The following is an 11,429-nucleotide window of genomic DNA, read 5'->3' as shown; positions in this document are numbered from 1 at the left end:
CATGATATTTGCCATTGATTTGTTCCGGCATCTTTAAAATCGCTAGCTAAGTCTAGAACAAAAATAACTGCAACAACCGCATCGTCACCATCAGCAGCAGCAGCAGCAGCAGCAATAACATTGAAGCCTCTATCACATCAGCCTTACTGCAGCAGTACGAACGCATTTTGACAAAAATTGCTGTTTCGCGCGGCAGGCGCAAGACAGTCGTACGAATTCTTAAGATTGTCGCAACGTTGTAGACTGATTTCTCAACATGTACATTATTTCTGCGATTTGACAGATTTTGGACGTCTCAAGACAGTCTTGAGACAATCGTCAGAACAGAGTCACGATTTCAAGACGTTCTCAAGTCATAATTTTTGCGTTTGTCTTGCGACGACCACAGAGTTGCCTTATTTTAGGAAAATAAAATAAATAATGAAAATGCAATATGTACTTTAATTTGCATCAAAAGTATTCCAGAAAACATTTTCAGAGTTCATAGATATATTGGAAAGTAATGGTTTTTGTGGAAATTATACGATTCCCTATAAATACCAGCGCACTTTAGGTTTAACAGACATAACTTGAATGCCATTTCGCAGTTGCAAGAAAGCAATTACTAGTAATGTTGTCCGCAAATTGCAATATGCGTTATCTGTCTACGATAATAAAATGTGTGATGTAATAATAACCGTTTTATGATTTTATGTACTTCTTCTTGTATATATTTACATGAAATATTTCAAATATGTACTTTATCTATTTGAAAAGTAAAGACATAAAGAAACTGTACAATTTACAACTCATATATGAGTTCAGTCCTAATGTATTTGATTCATAATCAAATTGTTTTGCGATACAATATCGCCAGTAAAAAGTCTCCACTGTTGCAGGAGAACTTTCCTTGTAGCTACGTAGAATTTTGTTCTCTTCAATATACAGCTAGAGTATCATCGAATTGTAAAATTCCTGCTAGAAATGTTATTTTTAAAACCAACTTACAGCGACAAATTTTTGAACAAATTAAGGAAGTTAAACAATTTGGCCTTGATAGAAAAACTTAAAATAAACTTAAAATATATACAGTTTGTGCAGCCGTCTTTAAAATTCATTTTACATCTAGAATGATAACGCATCTATATTAATTGTTTGAGCAACAACTATTGATTAAATCTTGCCATACATATAACAGGGTATTGCTAATAAATGACATAAATATGAAACTCTGTTACATTCAATATCTTGATAAATATTGTATCCTCATTAATGAATGGATTTCATATTTGGACAAAATAACCCTTTTAACAAGACATTCAATTACGCATATTGAAGGCCAGGTTCAAAAATAATTATAATCGTAATGTCTGTTTACTTGATGGATTTCTTTGAAAATTTTACACTATCCATTTCATAAGATATTTAATTTTCCGTCCTATGTGTGAACCTGACCGTTGGCTGGCCTGGAATCTTGAAGATATGAAAACTTTAAAGTACACGTATGTCATTTTATTATCCTCCGCCGATTAAACTTGGAAGGGATATTGTCGGACTTTTTGATATAGAGTTATGGCCCCTGAATAATTATGGTTCTGTATACAGAGCATTATTTATTTTTGCGCTACTTCACCGCAAGTGCTGACTGGATTTCATGGAAACTTAATGGGAACTGTGGTTGCTGTTGTTAATAATAACCAACAGTTGTCGGTTGATAGAAATTTAACGATTTTGCTTGTTTTCTTATTTTGGACGCATTTCTTTAATAAGATGGAGGGTGATTCGGGGAATTCAATTTTATATGCACTTCTTTTGGGGATATAAATGGGTTATTCTGTTCAAATATTAAAGAAAAGCCATGAGCTCAAAACATCGGGGTTTTGTTGTTTTGAGCTCATAGCATTGTAGTTTTGTCTTTAACATCGTGGAATCATTGCTTCAGTTATTAATTATCGTTGTTACAAGCTATCGTTCTTTCTTATATAGAATAATAAATGTACTTCGTTAATGCGCATCCTGATCAAGAACAGATCTCTCACGTGTACTCGAGTACACATTTCCAGGTATTCCTGAACATTCAGGATATCAAATTTGATATCTGTATCCGTGTATCCCTGAGTATATTAAAGTACTCGGTAGTTATCAGTAAATCCGAGAACATAAGACTAAATATCAGAATTGTATATAATAAGGCTATTACTATTATTAAAACAAAAATGATATCGTCCAGTAAGTTGGACATTTGATCTATTGAAATCAATGTCAACTGTTATTGTAGTGTGTTTTAATTGACCTTACGTTTATTGGATGAATGCACAAGTTGTTTTTTCATATTTGAAAACTTGAATCCTGAAAATTAAGAGAAGTCGTTAAATGACCAATTTACCGTTAGGCACAATTGATGAAATTTACCGGGCAATATCTTTGCACAAACTTAAAAGTACCAATTGCTTGAAACTGAAAGTTTTTTTAAGTTGCATTTTTTCTTACATTTAGTCAAGCTTGAGAAATGTGAACTATATCATATCTTATACAGATCTATGCAACGCCGTTGCATTTATATAACAGTTTGTATAAGTCAAACTGAAAAGTTCATCAATCATTTAGAAAAAATATATAATTATAAGGGGAAGGAAAATACTTACCGTTAACGACAATTTTACAAGGTAGACATTACAAAGCATGCAAACATTGACGACATGTAACAATACACGTGAAACACATGAAGGGACACATAATGACAGTGTGTTAAAAGTCTCCACTCAGGACTTTTGACATGACAGGGCTGAAAATATTATTTCAAGATTATGATGTACTCGTACATTGAAAATCTCTGTTTTACAAAATTTTATATCAACTGATCACTTCCATGTTTCAAGAACTATCATATTTTCTGACTGTGTAAAATGACCCGAAATTGAAAAATGTTTAAACATTTGTAACTGAAGCCATGCTTAGACTCGCATCTCATTGTCATGATGGTTTTTTTTGTAAATTTTTCTGTTTTAAGTGTCCTAGTTAATTTTTGTGAGAATTTTAAAGAGAAATATTTGCTGTAAGATTTTGTTTCATTTCTGAAGGATTATTCCTATAACAGTGTTGAAAAATAAGTTTCATATGTGACTATGAATGATTCTGTTTCTCATTATATGTAGTCTATATTGTAATAATATTGTTTATTAGAGTGCATACATTCATAGTCTCAAATATGTTCCGTTATGTTTTGTTATATTTTATAATGAATATCTTAAGGCGTTTTCAATACTGTCATATTGTTAAAGTGTCTAAAGCTATATATCCGCTGCAAAACATATTGTATGAATGTAAAAAAAGAAGTTTTTTTCCGTTTTTTTGTATGAAATAAATATGGTTGTGAACTGCCTTAAAACGGAATGGCGCATGCACGAGATAGTTGCTAAACTTAAAAAAGCAGAATATTTTGTTCAGGAACATTTTATTCTCTTTACGTACAATACTCGTGTGTAAAAATAGAGACATCCTATGTAACAACGCTTTTTAAAATCGACCTTAAGACAATGGAACCAATATATTTTTACTGTTGATAAATTTTATAATTTTATAAAAAAAAAATTTCGTAAGATAAAGCTTCATAATAGAAAAATTACGACACAGACAAATAATTTGCAACTTTATTATTTAATTTATTTGTAATTAAAAATGACCAGACTGTTTCATGATTAGATAAAAATTAAACATTATAAGAAGAATATCTGGGAAAAAGTGTTAAATCTATAATACTTTTTATAAACAATGAGACTTTAAATTGTGACTTTACTGGCTAAATATACGAGTATACTAGTAAATGCATTGTAGACAGAGTGTAGATAATAGCATTCACACCTTAAAGAAGGCCGACTTAATGGTATTGTGCATACACTGCTTAATCCAAATTTTCACACAGTTGATTTGTTATCATAGCTGGCTTAAATTTATGTTAGTTGATCATGACTATGTACAGTTAAATTCAATCAGTGACATTCGACAGTAGTGTATAAAAATTGAACTTAAAATTTCAACAACGTTAAAATATTTGGAATTGTATGATCCTACCAAATCCTCAATACTATGTAAGTTTCATACTTTATATTATATGACTTTACAGTAAGGTTAAATATGAACAAAACTATAGTTTTCTGAGAAGTTTTGCAATAAAATATTAAGACTCTTTAAATGTTAATATTTTACTGATATTAAAAGACTTTGCAGACTTCAATGCCCTGTTATTGTTACTGTTCTGTTAACTGTTATAGTTATATTACTGATACCGTTCTGATATTGTTCTTGTTACCAACTGTTATAGTTTCTGTTCCTGTTCTGTTATAGTTATTTAATGTTAGTCTTCTGGTGTTTTTCTACTTTGTTATAGTTATTCACTGTTACTGTTCTGTTACATTTATTTACTGTTACTGCTTTGTTAGAGTTACTGTTTTGTTAAAGTTATTTACTGTTACTGTTATTGCTATTTATTGTTACTGTTCTGTTACAGTTCCTGTTCTATTATAGTTATTAACTGTTCCTGTTCAGTTCCTGTTTTGTTATAGTTATTTAATGTTACTGTTCTGTTTTAATTATTTAGTGTTACTGTTCTGTTACTGTTCCTGTTCTTTTATTTTTTTTACTGTTACTTTTCTGTTACTGTTCATGTTCTGTTCTAGTTACTGTTCTGTTACTGTTCCGTTATGGTTATTCACTGTTCCTGTTCTGTTAAGGTTATTTACTGTTACTGTTTTGTTACACTTACTGTTCTGTTATTGTTACTGTGTTATAGTTATTCACTGTTACTGTTCCTGTTCTGTTATTGTTACTGTTCCTGTTCTGTTATAGTTATTTACTGTTACTGTTCATGTTCTGTTATAGTTATTTACTGTTCATGTTCTGTTCTAGTTACTGTTCTGTTATAGTTATTCACTGTTAAAGTTTTGTTATAGTTATTTACTGTTACTGTTTGTTATACTTACTGTTCTGTTATTTTTACTATTGTTCTGTTAAAGTTATTTACTGTTTCTGCTAATGTTCTGTTCTAGTTACTGTTCTGTTACTGTTCCTGTTCTTCACTGTTACTGTTTTGTTATAGTTATTTACTGTTCTGTTACACTTACTGTTCTGCTATTGTTATTTACTGTAACTGTTCTGTTACACCTACTGTTCTAGTTACTGTTCTTATTCTATTCCTGTTCTTCACTGTTACTGGATTTTGTTATAGTTTTTTACTGTTACTGTTCTGTAACACTTACTGTTCTGTTATTGTTACTGTTTCTGTTCTGTTATAGTTACTAACTGTTACTGTTCTGTTACACTTACTGTTATTTTATTGTTACTGTTCCTGTTTTGTTATAGTTATTTACTGTTACTGTTCTGTTATAGTTATTCACTGTTACTGTTCTGTTAAAGTTATTCACTGTTACTGTTCTGTTAAAGTTATTCACTGTTACTGTTCTGCTGTTCTGTTACTGTTCCTGTTTTGTTATAGTTATTTACTGTTCTGTTATAGTTCATGTTTTGTTATAGTTATTTACTGTTCCTGTTCTGTTATAGTTATTGACTGTAACTGTTTTGTTACACTAACTGTTCTGTTATTGTTACTGTTCCTGTTATGTTAAAGTTATTTACTGTTACTGTTCTGTTACACTTACTGTTATTTTATTGTTACTGTTCCTGTTTTGTTATCGTTATTTACTGTTACTGTTCTATTATAGTTATTCACTGTTACTGTTCTGTTATAGTTATTCACTGTTACTGTTCCTGTTCTGATAAAGTTATTTACTGTTACAGTTCCTGTTTTGTTACTGTTCCTGTTTTGTTTTAGTTATTTTTAGTTACTGTTCTGTTATAGTTCCTGTTTTGTTATAGTTTTTTACTGTTCCTGTTCTGTTATAGTTATTTACTGTTACTGTTCTGTTAAAGTTCCTGTTCTGTTACTGTTCCTGTTCTGTTATAGTTATTTACTGTTACTGTTCTGTTAAAGTTCCTGTTCTGTTATAGTTTTTTACTGTTCCTGTTCTGTTATAGTTATTTGCTGTAACTGTTCTGTTATAGTTATTTACTGTTACTGTTCTGTTATAGTTATTAACTGTTCTGTTACAGTTCCTGTTAAATCTCTTTTACAGTATTATGAATTTTTTAAAAGTGAAGTGACTGGTTACTTTCATGTGTTAACTGTTTTGTAAAACTTCCTTAATGTTTCAGTTTAATTACAATTATGTAACTTACTAACACTTGTTAACGAGTAATTTTAATTAACTTATTGCAGGAATCACGTAACAGCAACAGTTGATCAACCATACCGTAAGAACACTGAGGATTCACTAGATTTGAAACATGAATTCTGACCATTTTGTACTGAAGATTAAAGAACGGAGCCCTTGAATATTTAGCTGTTCAACAAATATATGAAACAATCACTTCTTTGCTTTGCTGGATCACCAGGGTTGAGAATACAAGAGTTTGAAAGACTATAGCACTTGCAGAGAATTACACAGGTATTAAATTTAATTGCTTAATTTTTTATGCCATTGAATGGCGGCATTTTAAAATCGCACCGTCTATTTGTGCGTCCCAATTTACACAACACTCGTGTCCGGGCTTGCATTGAAGGATTTTAAAATACCTTAGCAAACATATCTACCACATTAAGGTGATGTGTCGCGTCTAAGACCTCAAGCATCGAGGTCAAATTTACAGTTTGTAGGTTCACTTGCTCATTATAAGAGCTAAATGGTACACATATTCGTTTCCGGACTGTAACGTTGTCATACACAGAAGAATTTTAAATAACCTAGCATATATCTCAACTACGCCAAGACGACATGTCGCGTTTAAAGTCCATGTCCTTACCTCGAGATCAATGTAACACTTATAGCTTGAACCTACTCTCACAAGAATAGTCTGAAAGCACACATTCGTGTATGTATACGGACTGTAACTTTGGGTTTTAAAATAGCTTGGCATAAATATCTATCACATCAAGACAACATGTCGCGTGTATAGCCCATGCTACTACTTTTAAGAAAATATATATACATTTGATTTTCAAGACTTATGTCGTGAATGGAATAAGCATATTACCGTTTATGCATTGACATATAAAGACTTAAATACACATTGTTGTGTGTATGAGCTTTTATTTAAATAAATCTGGAAATTCACTACATTTTGATGAGTAAAATGATTTTCATTCACCCTGTTGCTTAAAATTAATAGATATGTTAATAGCTAGTTTGATGATTCTATGTTCGAGTCCTTCACTATACAAATATGTTTACCGTTTATGCTTCGTGATTGGTTTTGAATATATAAAATGTATTATACATGTATTTTGTTTCATTTTGATTATTGAATGATTTGTATTTACAGGTACACGATATAATTAATTTGGCAATACTCTCATTAATATATTAGATAAAAAAACTTTTATTTCGACTTTAGATGGAAGATCTATTCATCTTTTTATTCATATCTTCAATAACTTCGGGCTGGGATAGTAGGAACAGTTTTTTGAAATGTTATTGCTTTTTTTGTGTTTCAAAGTTTTACGTTTTGAAATAAGACTTTCATGCTAAGAATGTCGCTTGCCATCTTTGATTACAAGCCGAAGATTTCAGTCCTTGGCAGAGGTTAATTTGTAAATCTCGATACTGCTTGTGAAAGTACAGCTTCGGTGCAGTATTTTACTTATACCTTTTTCACTGAACCCTGTATAGCGTTCCTTCAGTTTGTTATACAAAACACGTGGTCCACATCCATTATTTATTCTAAATATGCTCTTATCGTACTGCGATAACTTTTCCTCAACAATGACCAGTTTTCTATTACAAAGTATCCTTCCGTACTGATAGAAAGGTCTTTTCTTTTCTGAAATAAATTAAGTGCGTTCATCTGATCTTTGCTCTCTGATTTACTGGAACTTTAAACTCGCCCTTTATTCTAGCAACAATAGCGTCGTACTTGGATTTGTAAATACACCCGATAGTATCGCTTTTCGCCATTTCCCAGATAACAGGTCTGAAATAAATAGTGCAAGAAATGAAAAACCTAAAAAAAAATAAAAAATTTATCATTCGAACTCTTTATAAAATGTTGATTAAATTCCTGTTGTTTGATGTTAATTTATTTTTGCTGTTATAATTCATTCAATTAAATTCATTCCGTGATAAAAGTCGGTGAACAGATGGATTCTTCCCCAAAAAGCATTGCAACAATTAAATAGAGGACATTTGTTGTTTTGCATGCAAGCTCGAAATATATTTAAATGAGTGAACACCAGATGCAAAATATAATAGCTGGTGCTCACTGACATGCAAAACAAACATGTTTTATTTATTTCATGCTTATTTTGTGATTTTAAGAACTGTTTTCAGATTTTGCCGCGTAACGTCATGTGTTCTTCTTCATGAAGTCTTCGAATCATGACGTCACATTATCAATGTTAAAATAATAGTTCTGTAAAATTTCTCCAAATTCGCTATTAGCATGATGTATGCAGAACTTTACTTGCTTCTTCTTAAACTATAATTTCGCACTATAAAAATTCAGAAGATGACAGAATTATTAAGTTTAATCCCTAAAGGACAACTGTATGCAAAATTCAAACAATTTTTTTTGTACGGTTTTGGACTTATGAACGATTTCTGAACTAAAGCCTGAGATGGGTTCATTTTTGGAAATAGGGAAACTTCAAATAATCTTTAATATCATTCTAAGGAAAAATGTTTTCTTGCTGATTATTATTAAGAAACAAAGGATAACAAATCACACATGCTTAATTATTTTTCCTACACAAACTATTTGAAATGTGTGTAATAATGCTACCTGCCCCACCCATTTTGAAGACCATTTTGGCCATGCTAACAGTGCCTAATTCAAAATATCATAAAAATCGACTGATTTGAGGGATTTTTTTCAAACTTTGTAAAAAAAATTTAAGAAGAATATTGCATGATCTTGCCAAATATAAAAAACTTTTACCGTGTAGCTTTATTTTTTAGTCAAATATATAGAGAACCCTTAAAGAAAGCCCAAACAACAGTATTGAAATGTTGCTGACTCGGTTTGATTGACTTTGAATTTATCAGGTACATTATTTGTTATTAAATTTGACATTATTTAGCCAAAAAGTACTTATAGAAATACAGAAGTATTATATATGAGAAATTTATAAATAATTTCAAAATAAAACAAGACTGCATTTGTTGAAAATGCTATGTCGACTCATTAAACTACACTTAATAGTAGGTATTTATAAGACCCAGGTCGGGCCCATTTAACCCTGGGGGTCATGATTTGAACAACTTTGGTATAGGTCTAATAGACAATGCTTCATGTAAAATATCTAAGCTATGGGCCTTATGGTCTTTAAGAAGAAGACTTTTAAAGATTTCACTATATAAAACGAATAATTCCCGTAGTGGAGCCAATTTGACCACGGGGTCACTATCTAAACAACTTTAATAAAGGTCAATTTGACAATGCTACATGTAAAATATCTAAGCTCTGGGCCTTTTGGTTTTGGAGAAGAGATTTCTAAATATATTAAGTATATAAACTATAACACACACATACACGCACGCACGCGCGCGCACACAGTTAAATCGCTATATGGCACCGCAAAGCAACAAACGGCGCGTTGTCGGGCTTTCGTCTTGTCGTCCTGTCGCTAACGATATGCGCCAAACGGCGCGTTAACGCTCGGTTCAAATCGAAGCCAAACGACAACGAGCCGTTTGACTCTTTGTCGTGTTGTCGCTATGCGATAACGATAAATTGATTTTAATAAGCTTAACAATGGAGATTTATTTACTCAAGAAACAAAATCACATTACTCTACTAGTACCCAAGATAAAACATGACCCTTAGATATACCGAAAAATTATTTTAGACTGATGGTAGAAAAATAATCAGGGGCATTTAGAAATGACTTAAGAATCATTTTTTTTCAAGCACACAAGTTAATTAAACAATCTGGCACTAAACGTTATTCTCTCAAAGAAATATAAAGAGTATGTATCAGTATAGATAACAATAAAACAACATTTTCTTATTTTTATTTTGTGCTATCATGTTTTCTGAGTTAATCGAAGAGTTAAACTGAATGACAGATATTTGTTTGAATTGACAACAGTCCGTTTCTTAGAAAGGGCAACAACCAAGATAGCGGCGATGTCTGTACCCGATATATAAAAGCTTTCATTATTAAAACAGTGCATGACTCTTTCTGCAAATAGGCCAAATCGGCGTCAATTTTGTTTATTTGTTATTTTTTAAATTTTTTTTATTTACCGGCCCTTTATGTATTGCACATAGGTAAAAACGGGCTATAACAAGAGCGCGTGACTCTGTGAACACATGGTTTTGGTCCCGTTCAAACATGAGCAAAAGAGGGGGAAATAGCCGATTTTATGCTATAATATATGAAATGATTTAAAGAATAATAATTTTACATTTGCCAATTTCAGCCATAGTTTTCAAATATATGACTTTGTAAGTAAAATCTCTAATGCAGACGCCTTTATGTAAGATGCAATTATGGGATTGCTGCTTTATGAGTATATATAGAAGTGTTTACTTAGACATTGATACATAACATTCCGTCTGCTCTATTATTGAACTGTACATTTCAACGGTTTCATTTTAGTATGAAAAATCTAGGTTGTCACAATAAAATATGTTTCTCCGTTTATGTTAAATAGATTCTCACAAAAATATTCACTTACGGTTCTATGTTTATTTTGTTATCTTTGACAATGCATTGCTTTACATGGAATACAAAATTAACAAACACGCATTATCATGGTTTGAGGAATCTATGCTGTCAAAAAGTGTCTGTGAATATTTCCATATAAACATATATCTGTATCTAGAAACTATACATACTGCTGGAAACAAATATATTAAAAACAGGCGTACAACGAACATAAAAAATATCCGTCTAGTCTATGCTTTAAACTTGAAGAATACATATTTCAGTTGCTTCTCTTTTCTTTCACCGCTGATTCCGGCATTAAAGAAACGTTACCCCAAACATAATCTCGCAACACAAAACCACCGACACGGAACCCATCAAAACAGAACAAAAAACAGGAGAGGGCACAAGAACCATACAACGGTGAGCTCGTTATCTTTTAATTTTAATCCAATAACCTAAAAGACAATTTGATCAAAATGAGTTAGTACAAATACAATGTATTTTGCATTAAGGCATGACTCACCTAATGAACATAAAAAGGAGTATAAAAAATGTATATTGATTGATGTTATCAAATATTTAATACTTTTACAGTGTAATTTTGATTTTATAAGGCTTTTAGAAAAACAGGTGCCATATTTGAGCCGTGTCACGACAAAACCAACATAATGGGTTTGCGACCAGCATGGATCCAGACCAGCCTGCGCATCCGCGCAGTCTGATCAGGATCCATGCTGTTCGCTATCAG

General features: G+C 31.5%; 1 long non-coding RNA gene across 1 annotated transcript; it reads left to right on the top strand.

Annotated features, from left to right (window-relative positions):
* Positions 1 to 3,945: 3,945 nt before the first annotated feature.
* LOC132750385 (uncharacterized) lies at positions 3,946 to 11,095 on the top strand. Its single transcript, XR_009628540.1, has 3 exons — positions 3,946 to 4,067; positions 6,251 to 6,479; positions 10,963 to 11,095. It is a non-coding gene; the product is annotated as an uncharacterized LOC132750385 (long non-coding RNA).
* The last annotated feature ends 334 nt before the right edge of the window (positions 11,096 to 11,429 follow it).

Source organism: Ruditapes philippinarum, unplaced genomic scaffold (assembly GCF_026571515.1).
Source record: "Ruditapes philippinarum isolate M1 unplaced genomic scaffold, ASM2657151v2 ctg1940_1_1_1_1, whole genome shotgun sequence".
Taxonomy (NCBI): domain Eukaryota; kingdom Metazoa; phylum Mollusca; class Bivalvia; order Venerida; family Veneridae; genus Ruditapes; species Ruditapes philippinarum.
The sequence above is the reverse complement of the archived record's forward strand: the minus strand, read 5'-3'. Positions and strand labels throughout refer to the sequence as shown.